Source organism: Halictus rubicundus, unplaced genomic scaffold, assembly GCF_050948215.1.
Source record: "Halictus rubicundus isolate RS-2024b unplaced genomic scaffold, iyHalRubi1_principal scaffold0130, whole genome shotgun sequence".
NCBI classification, from domain to species: Eukaryota; Metazoa; Arthropoda; class Insecta; order Hymenoptera; family Halictidae; genus Halictus; species Halictus rubicundus.
This window is the reverse complement of record NW_027488671.1, coordinates 301311-311631: the sequence shown is the minus strand read 5'-3', so window position 1 is coordinate 311631 and position 10321 is coordinate 301311.

The following is a 10321-nucleotide window of genomic DNA, read 5'->3' as shown; positions in this document are numbered from 1 at the left end:
AGAGGATAGGATAGGATAGGATAGAGGATAGGATAGGATAGAGGATTTGATAGGATAGAGGATAGGTTAGGATAGAGGATATGATAGGATAGAGGATAGGATAGGATAGAGGATAGGATAGGATAGAGGATAGGATAGGATAGAGGATAGGATAGGATAGAGGATAGGATAGGATAGAGGATAGGATAGGATAGGATAGAGAATAGGATAGGATAGATGATATTCTAGGAGAGAGGATAGGATAGGATAGAAGATACGATATTATAGAGGATAGGATAGGATAGAGTATAGGATACGATAGAGGATATAATAGATGATATTATAGGAAAGAGGGTAGGATAGGATAGAGGATACGATATTATAGAGGATAGGATAGGATAGAGTATAGGATAGGATAGAGGATAGGATAGGATATTGGATGGGATAAGATATGATAGAGGATAGGATAGAGGATTGGATAGGATAGAGGATAGGATAGGGTAGAGGATAGGATAAGATAGAGGATAGGATAGGATAGAGGATAGGATAGGATAGATGATATTATAGGATAGAGGATAGGGTACGATAGTGGATACGATATTATAGAGGATAGGATAGAATAGACGATAGGATCGGATAGAGAATAGGATAGGGCATTGGATAGGATAGAGGATAGGATAGAGGATAGGATAGGATAGCGGATAGGATAGGATGGAGTATAGGATAGGATTGAGGATAGGATAGGATGGTGGATAGGATAGGATAGAGGATAGGATAATATAGTGGTTTGGATAGGATAGAGGATAGGATAGGATAGAGGATAGGATAGGATAGAGGATAGGATAGGATAGAGGATAGGATAGGATAGAGGATAGGATAGGATAGAGGATAGGATAGGATAGAGGATAGGATAGGATAGAGGATAGGATAGGATAGAGGATAGGATAGGATAGAGGATAGGATAGGATAGAGGATATAATAGGATAGAGGATAGGATAGGATAGAGGATAGGATAGGATAGGATAGAGAATAGGATAGGATAGGTGATATTATAGGAGAGAGGATAGGATAGGATAGAAGATACGATATTATAGAGGATAGGATAGGATAGAGTATAGGATACGATAGAGGATAGGATAGATGATATTATAGGAAAGAGGGTAGGATAGGATAGAGGATACGATATTATAGACGATAGGATAGGATAGAGTATAGGATAGGATAGAGGATAGGATAGGATAGAGGATACGATAGGATAGAGGATAGGATAGGATGGGATAGAGAATAGGATAGGATAGATGATATTATAGTTGAGAGGATAGGATAGGATAGAAGATACGATATTATAGAGGATAGGCTAGGATAGACGATAGGATCGGATAGAGAATAGGATAGGGCATTGGATAGGATAGAGGATAGGATAGGATACAGGATAGGATAGGATAGAGGATAGGATAGGATAGAGGATAGGATAGGATAGAGGATAGGATGGGACAGGATAGAGGATAGGATAGGATAGAGGATAGGATAGGATAGGATAGAGGATAGGATAGAGGATAGAGGATAGGATAGGATAGTGGATAGGATAGGATAGAGCAGACGATAGGGGATTGGATCGGATAGAGGATAGGATGGGATAAAGGATACGATATTACAGAGGATAGGATAGGATAGACGATGTGATCGGATAGAGAATAGGATTGGGTATTGGATAGGATAGAGGATAGGATAGGATAGAGGGTAGGATAGGATAGAGGATAGGATAGGATACAGGATACGATATTATAGAGGATAGGATAGGATAGGATAGAGGATATGATCGGATAGAGGATAGGATAGGTTTGAGGATATTATAGGATAGAATATGATAGAGGATACGATATTATAGATGATACGATAATAGATAGGATAGGATAGGATAGAAGATACGATATTATAGAGGATAGGAGAGGCTAGAGGATAGGATAGGATAGGATAGAGGATATGATAGGATAGAGGATAGGTTAGGATAGAGGATATGATAGGATAGAGGATAGGATAGGATAGAGGATAGGATAGGATAGAGGATAGGATAGGATAGAGGATAGGATAGGATAGAGGATAGGATAGGATAGAGGATAGGATACGATAGGATAGAGAATAGGATAGGATAGATGATATTCTAGGAGAGAGGATAGGATAGGATAGAGGATACGATATTATAGAGGATAGGATAGGATAGAGTATAGGATAGGATAGAGGATAGGATAGGATATTGGATGGGATAAGATAGGATAGAGGATAGGATAGAGGATTGGATAGGATAGAGGATAGGATAGGATAGAGGATAGGATAGGATAGAGGATAAAATAGGATAGATGATAGGATAGGATAGAGAATAGGATAGGATATGTGATATTATAGGAGAGAGGATAGGATAGGATAGAAGATACGATATTATAGAGGATAGGAGAGGCTAGAGGATAGGATAGGATAGGATAGAGGATAGGATAGGATAGAGGATATGATAGGATAGAGGATAGGTTAGGATAGAGGATATGATAGGATAGAGGATAGGATAGGATAGAGGATAGGATAGGATAGAGGATAGGATAGGATAGAGGATAGGATAGGATAGAGGATAGGATAGGATAGGATAGAGAATAGGATAGGATAGATGATATTCTAGGAGAGAGGATAGGATAGGATAGAGGATACGATATTATAGAGGATAGGATAGGATAGAGTATAGGATAGGATAGAGGATAGGATAGGATATTGGATGGGATAAGATAGGATAGAGGATAGGATAGAGGATTGGATAGGATAGAGGATAGGATAGGGTAGAGGATAGGATAGGGTAGAGGATAGGATAGGATAGAGGATAGGATAGGATAGAGGATAGGATAGGATAGATGATATTATAGGATAGAGGATAGGATAGGATAGAGGATATGATAGGATAGAGGATAGGTTAGGATAGAGGATATGATAGGATAGAGGATAGGATAGGATAGAGGATAGGATAGGATAGAGGATAGGTTAGGATAGAGGATAGGATAGGATAGAGGATAGGATAGGATAGGATAGAGAATAGGATAGGATAGATGATATTCTAGGAGAGAGGATAGGATAGGATAGAGGATACGATATTATAGAGGATAGGATAGGATAGAGTATAGGATAGGATAGAGGATAGGATAGGATATTGGATGGGATAAGATAGGATAGAGGATAGGATAGAGGATTGGATAGGATAGAGGATAGGATAGGATAGAGGATAGGATAGGATAGAGGATAAAATAGGATAGATGATAGGATAGGATAGAGAATAGGATAGGATATGTGATATTATAGGAGAGAGGATAGGATAGGATAGAAGATACGATATTATAGAGGATAGGAGAGGCTAGAGGATAGGATAGGATAGGATAGAGGATAGGATAGGATAGAGGATATGATAGGATAGAGGATAGGTTAGGATAGAGGATATGATAGGATAGAGGATAGGATAGGATAGAGGATAGGATAGGATAGAGGATAGGATAGGATAGAGGATAGGATAGGATAGAGGATAGGATAGGATAGGATAGAGAATAGGATAGGATAGATGATATTCTAGGAGAGAGGATAGGATAGGATAGAGGATACGATATTATAGAGGATAGGATAGGATAGAGTATAGGATAGGATAGAGGATAGGATAGGATATTGGATGGGATAAGATAGGATAGAGGATAGGATAGAGGATTGAATAGGATAGAGGATAGGATAGGGTAGAGGATAGGATAGGATAGAGGATAGGATACGATAGAGGATATAATAGATGATATTATAGGAAAGAGGGTAGGATAGGATAGAGGATACGATATTATAGAGGATAGGATAGGATAGAGTATAGGATAGGATAGAGGATAGGATAGGATATTGGATGGGATAAGATAGGATAGAGGATAGGATAGAGGATTGGATAGGATAGAGGATAGGATAGGGTAGAGGATAGGATAGGATAGAGGATAGGATAGGATAGAGGATAGGATAGGATAGATGATATTATAGGATAGAGGATAGGATAGGATAGAGGATACGATATTATAGAGGATAGGATAGAATAGACGATAGGATCGGATAGAGAATAGGATAGGGCATTGGATAGGATAGAGGATAGGATAGGATACAGGATAGGATAGGATAGAGGATAGGATAGGATAGCGGATAGGATAGGATGGAGTATAGGATAGGATTGAGGATAGGATAGGATGGTGGATAGGATAGAGGATAGGATAGGATAGAGGATACGATATAGGATTGGATAGGATAGAGGATAGGATAGGAAAGAGGATAGGATAGGATAGAGAATGGGATAGGATAGAGCATAGGATAGGATAGAGGATAGGATAAGATAGAGGATAGGATAGGATAGAGGATAGAATAGGATAGAGGATAGGATAGGATAGAGGATAGGATAGGATAGAGGATAGGATAGGATAGAGGATAGGATAGGATAGAGGATAGAGGATAGGATAGGATAGGATAGAGGATAGGATAGGATAGAGGATAGGATAGGATAGGGGATAGGATAGGATAGAGGATAGGATAGGGGATTGGATAGGATAGGGGATTGGATAGGATAGAGGATAGGGTAGGATAGAGGATAGGATAGGATAGGCGATTGGATCGGATACAGGATAGGATACGGTAGAGGATAGGATAGGATAGAGGATAGGATAGGATAGAGGATAGGATAGGATAGAGGATAGGATAGGATAGAGGATAGGATAGGATAGAGGATAGGATAGGATACAGGATAGGATACGATAGAGGATAGGATAGGATAGAGGATAGGATAGGATAGAGGATAGGATAGGATAGAGGATAGGATAGGATAGAGGATAGGATAGGATAGGATAGAGGATAGGATAGAATAGATGATATTGTAGGATAGAGGAAGGCTAGGACAGAGGATACGATATTATAGAGGATAGGATAGCATAGCGGAAAGGGTAGGATAGAGGATAGGATAGGGGATTGGATAGGATAGGGGATTGGATAGGATAGGGGATAGGATAGGATAGGATAGAGGATAGGATATAGGATGGGATAAGATAGGATAGAGGATAGGATAGGATAGAGGATAGGATAGGATAGGATAGAGGATAGGATAGGATGGAGTAGAGGATAGGAATGAGGATAGGATAGGTTTGAGGATAGGATAGCATAGAGGATATTATAGGAAAGACGATAGGATATGATAGAGGATCGGATAGGATAAGATAGAGGATAGGATAGGGGATTGGATAGGATAGAGGATCGGATAGGATAGAGGATAGGATAGGATAGAGGATAGGGTAGGATAGAGGATAGGATAGGATAGAGGATAGGATGGGATAGAGGATAGGATAGGATAGAGGATAGGGTAGGATAGAGGATAGGATAGGATAGGCGATTGGATCGAATACAGGATAGGATACAATAGAGGATAGGATAGGATAGAGGATAGGATAGGATAGAGGATAGGATAGGACAGTATAGAGGATAGGATAGGATAGAGGATAGGATAGGATAGAGGATAGGATGGGATAGAGGATAGGATAGGATAGAGGATAGGGTAGGATAGAGGATAGGATAGGATAGGCGATTGGATCGGATACAGGATAGGATACGGTAGAGGATAGGATAGGATAGAGGATAGGATAGGATAGAGGATAGGATAGGATAGAGGATAGGATAGGATAGAGGATAGGATAGGATAGAGGATAGGATAGGATAGAGGATAGGATAGGATAGGATAGAGGATAGGATAGGATAGAGGATAGGATAGGATAGAGGATAGGATAGGATAGAGGATAGGATAGGATACAGGATAGGATAGGATAGAGGATAGGGTAGGATAGAGGATAGGATGGGATAGAGGATAGGATAGGATAGAGGATAGGGTAGGATAGAGGATAGGATAGGATAGGCGATTGGATCGAATACAGGATAGGATACAATAGAGGATAGGATAGGATAGAGGATAGGATAGGATAGAGGATAGGATAGGACAGTATAGAGGATAGGATAGGATAGAGGATAGGATAGGATAGAGGATAGGATGGGATAGAGGATAGGATAGGATAGAGGATAGGGTAGGATAGAGGATAGGATAGGATAGGCGATTGGATCGGATACAGGATAGGATACGGTAGAGGATAGGATAGGATAGAGGATAGGATAGGATAGAGGATAGGATAGGATAGAGGATAGGATAGGATAGAGGATAGGATAGGATAGAGGATAGGATAGGATAGAGGATAGGATAGGATAGAGGATAGGATAGGATAGGATAGAGGATAGGATAGAGAATAGGATATAGGATTGGATAGGATAGAGGATAGGATACGATAGAGGATAGGATAGGATAGGATAGAGAATAGGATAGGATAGATGATATTATAGGATAGAGGACATTATAGGACAGAGGAAACGATATTATAGAGGATAGGATAGGATAGAGGATAGGATCGGATAGAGGATAGGATAGGGGATTGGATAGGATAGAGGATAGGCTTCGATAGAGGACAGGATAGGATAGGATGGCGGAAAGGCTAGGATAGAGTATAGAATAGGGCAGAGGATAAGATAGGATAGAGGATAGGATAAGTTAGAGGATAGGATAGGATAGAGGATAGGATAGAGGATTGGATAGGATAGAGGATACGATAGGATAGAGGATAGGATAGAGAATAGGATAGGATAGAGGAGACGATAGGGGATTGGATCGGATACAGGATAGGATACGGTAGAGGATAGGATAGGATAGGATAGAGAATAGGATAGGATAGATGATATTATAGGATAGAGGACAGGATAGGATAGAGGATTGGATAGGATAGAGGATACGATACGATAGAGGATAGAATAGAGAATAGGATAGGATAGAGGAGACGATAGGGGATTGGATCGGATACAGGATAGGATACGGTAGAGGATAGGATAGGATAGGATAGAGGATAAGATAGGATAGAGGATAGGATAGGATAGACGATAGAGGATAGGATGGATGATGGGATATGATAGAGGATAGGGTAGGATAGATGATAGGATAGGATAGGATACAGGACAGGATTGGATAGAGGATAGGATAGGGTAGAGGATAGAATAGGATTGAGGATAGGATAGGATAGAGGATAGGATAGGATAGAGGATAGGATAGGATCAAGGTTTGGATAGGATAGAGGATAGGATAGGATAGAGGATAGGATAGGATAGAGGATACGATATAGGATTGGATAGGATAGAGGATAGGATAGGAAAGAGGATAGGATAGGATAGAGAATGGGATAGGATAGAGCATAGGATAGGATAGAGGATAGGATAAGATAGAGGATAGGATAGGATAGAGGATAGAATAGGATAGAGGATAGGATAGGATAGAGGATAGGATAGGATAGAGGATAGGATAGGATAGAGGATAGGATAGGATAGAGGATAGGATAGGATAGAGGATAGAGGATAGGATAGGATAGGATAGAGGATAGGATAGGATAGGGGATAGGATAGGATAGAGGATAGGATAGGGGATTGGATAGGATAGGGGATTGGATAGGATAGAGGATAGGGTAGGATAGAGGATAGGATAGGATAGGCGATTGGATCGGATACAGGATAGGATACGGTAGAGGATAGGATAGGATAGAGGATAGGATAGGATAGAGGATAGGATAGGATAGAGGATAGGATAGGATAGAGGATAGGATAGGATACAGGATAGGATACGATAGAGGATAGGATAGGATAGAGGATAGGATAGGATAGAGGATAGGATAGGATAGAGGATAGGATAGGATAGAGGATAGGATAGGATAGAGGATAGGATAGGATAGGATAGAGGATAGGATAGAATAGATGATATTGTAGGATAGAGGAAGGCTAGGACAGAGGATACGATATTATAGAGGATAGGATAGCATAGCGGAAAGGGTAGGATAGAGGATAGGATAGGGGATTGGATAGGATAGGGGATTGGATAGGATAGGGGATTGGATAGTATAGAGGACAGGAGACGATAGAGGATAGGATAGGATAGAGGATAGAATAGGATAGAGGATAGGATAGGATAGGGGATAGGATACGATAGAGGATAGGATAGGATAGAGAATAGGATATAGGATTGGATAGGATAGAGGATAGGATACGATAGAGGATAGGATAGGATAGGATAGAGAATAGGATAGGATAGATGATATTATAGGATAGAGGACATTATAGGACAGAGGAAACGATATTATAGAGGATAGGATAGGATAGAGGATAGGATCGGATAGAGGATAGGATAGAGAATAGGATAGGATAGAGGAGACGATAGGGGATTGGATCGGATACAGGATAGGATACGGTAGAGGATAGGATAGGATAGGATAGAGAATAGGATAGGATAGATGATATTATAGGATAGAGGACAGGATAGGATAGAGGATTGGATATGATAGAGGATACGATAGGATAGAGGATAGGATAGAGAATAGGATAGGATAGAGGAGACGATAGGGGATTGGATCGGATACAGGATAGGATACGGTAGAGGATAGGATAGAATAGGATAGGATAGATGATATTATAGGATAGAGGACAGGATGGTATAGAGGATAGGATAGGATAGAGGATAGGATAGGATAGAGGATAGCATAGGATAGAGGATAGGATAGGATAGAGGATAGGATAGGATAGAGGATAGGATAGGATAGAGGATAGGATAGGATAGGGGATAGGATAGGATAGAGGACAGGATAGGATCAAGGTTTGGATAGGATAGAGGATAGGATAGGATAGAGGATAGGATAGGATAGAGGATACGATATAGGATTGGATAGGATAGAGGATAGGATAGGAAAGAGGATAGGATAGGATAGAGAATGGGATAGGATAGAGCATAGGATAGGATAGAGGATAGGATAAGATAGAGGATAGGATAGGATAGAGGATAGGATAGGATAGAGGATAGGATAGGATAGAGGATAGGATAGGATAGAGGATAGAATAGGATAGAGGATAGGATAGGATAGAGGATAGGATAGGATAGAGGATAGGATAGGATAGAGGATAGGATAGGATAGGATAGAGGATAGGATAGGATAGGGGATAGGATAGGATAGAGGATAGGATAGGATAAAGGTTTGGATAGGATAGAGGATAGGATAGGATAGAGGATAGGATAGGATAGAGGATAGGATAGGATAGAGGATAGGATAGGATAGAGGATAGGATAGGGTAGAGGATAGGATAGGATAGAGGATAGGATAGGATAGAGGATAGGATAGGATAGAGGATAGGATAGGATAGAGGATAGGATAGGATAGGGGATAGGATAGGATAGAGGATAGGATAGGGGATTGGATAGGATAGGGGATTGGATAGGATAGAGGATAGGGTAGGATAGAGGATAGGATAGGATAGGCGATTGGATCGGATACAGGATAGGATACGGTAGAGGATAGGATAGGATAGAGGATAGGATAGGATAGAGGATAGGATATAATAGAGGATAGGATAGGATAGGGGATAGGATAGGATAGAGGATAGGATAGGGGATTGGATAGGATAGGGGATTGGATAGGATAGAGGATAGGGTAGGATAGAGGATAGGATAGGATAGGCGATTGGATCGGATACAGGATAGGATACGGTAGAGGATAGGATAGGATAGAGGATAGGATAGGATAGAGGATATAATAGGATAGAGGATAGGATAGGATAGAGGATAGGATAGGATAGAGGATAGGATAGGATACAGGATATGATACGATAGAGGATAGGATAGGATAGAGGATAGGATAGGATAGAGGATAGGATAGGATAGAGGATAGGATAGGATAGAGGATAGGATAGGATAGGATAGAGGATAGGATAGAATAGATGATATTGTAGGATAGAGGAAGGCTAGGACAGAGGATACGATATTATAGAGGATAGGATAGCATAGCGGAAAGGGTGGGATAGAGGATAGGATAGGGGATTGGATAGGATAGGGGATTGGATAGGATAGGGGATAGGATAGGATAGGATAGAGGATAGGATATAGGATGGGATAAGATAGGATAGAGGATAGGATAGGATAGAGGATAGGATAGGATAGGATAGAGGATAGGATAGGATGGAGTAGAGGATAGGAATGAGGATAGGATAGGTTTGAGGATAGGATAGCATAGAGGATATTATAGGAAAGACGATAGGATATGATAGAGGATCGGATAGGATAAGATAGAGGATAGGATAGGGGATTGGATAGGATAGAGGATCGGATAGGATAGAGGATAGGATAGGATAGAGGATAGGGTAGGATAGAGGATAGGATAGGATAGACGATAGGATGGGATAGAGGATA